Below are 1,482 nucleotides of genomic sequence, written 5' to 3'. Positions count from 1 at the left end.
AGGGAGGGGCCGAGAGAGAAAGAGAGAGAATCCCAAGCAGGCTCCATGCTGTCAGCGCAAAGCCTGTCACGGGGCTTGATCTCACGAACTATGAGATCATGACCTGAGCCAAGATCAAGAGTCATATGCTTAACTGATTGAGCCACCCTGGCACCCTGGAAAAGATGATTTTTAAGAGCTATGTTAGTTTAGATGGCTGGAAAAGAAGGACCAGCAGGGAGGATTCTGGGTGTGAGTTTATGATGGGCCTTAGGAGGTAGAAGTCTGCCATGGCTTTATGAACATATGGTTAAGCCATCCGTCACGCAATGCCGTGGCATATTTATTATTCACTGGAATCTACCAAAGGAAAAGAAGACATACGTACTCTTTGTTCTTGAGGTGCTCACAGTGGAGGCGCTGGGGAAGGAGCAAGATAAATGTGAAGCACTTGCAAATAAGGAGGGGAGATACATGGAACGGGAAATAGGACGCTCCAGCGTAAGGGAAGCTGGCCTGCTCTTGCTAAGATCAATTGGCACTTTCAGAACACTTCTCGTTCAGAGATCTCAGGTATGTGATAAACACTAGCTCACTGTGGCTCACCAGCTCCTTGGGAACCAGAGATTTAGAACAGGGAATATCCCAGGGCCAAAAGGGACAGGAAACATGCTGAATAGATGTTCCAGGGGGAGTTAAGGAAGTAGAATATAATTACGGGTACTGGAACTACGCCATACTACTAGTAAGAACGAGTTCTCAGACTTCTGATCAAGGTGATAAAACCACTCTGTCAGCTTATGCTTAGTTTCATTGCTCATATCACCACATAGATTTCTCATGCTACAATGCATGAAAATGTTTTAAAATTTCTCAAAATTATCTTTCCAATCGAGATACTTCCTGCAAAGCCTGTGTCCTGTCCACCTCTCCTACATCATCTGCAGACATCCTTCCACTTGCCTATAACTCCTGACCTTTCACTCGGAGCCTGAATAAGTGATAAGCAAAGGGATCTGCTCCCTTGGGACTTCCGAGAAGACAGACAATGACACCTTCCTCTTCCTCCTTCCCATTTCCCTCCTTGCCTCATTTCCTACTTGGACTTTTCATAACTTTTCCAGGTGCCGCCTTATTCCATGTCTGTTCCCATCTCTGCGTTGCCCACAGTAAGAGTCTCAGAAGACCTGAGCGGTGCAGGTTGATCAGAAAGGCCAATCCCGGGGCGCCTGGGTGGCTCAGCGGGTTAAGCATCAGATCATGATCTCGCAGATCGTTAAGTTCGAGCCCCGCTTCAGGCTCTGTGGTGACAGCTCAGAGCCTGGAGCCTTCTTTGGATTCTGTGTCTCCCTCTCTCTCTGTCCCTCCCCCATTCGTGCTCTGTCTCTCTGTCTCTGTCTCTCTCTCTCTCTCAAAGATAAACATTAAAAAAAGAAAATAAAATAAAAAGAAAAGCTAGTCCTGACTGGATTGCCCTCAGGCCCAGTTCTTTAACGTAAAACT

Source organism: Herpailurus yagouaroundi, unplaced genomic scaffold (assembly GCF_014898765.1).
Source record: "Herpailurus yagouaroundi ecotype Mexico unplaced genomic scaffold, PumYag 201, whole genome shotgun sequence".
Classification (NCBI taxonomy): domain Eukaryota; kingdom Metazoa; phylum Chordata; class Mammalia; order Carnivora; family Felidae; genus Herpailurus; species Herpailurus yagouaroundi.
Note: the sequence above shows the minus strand (reverse complement) of the source record.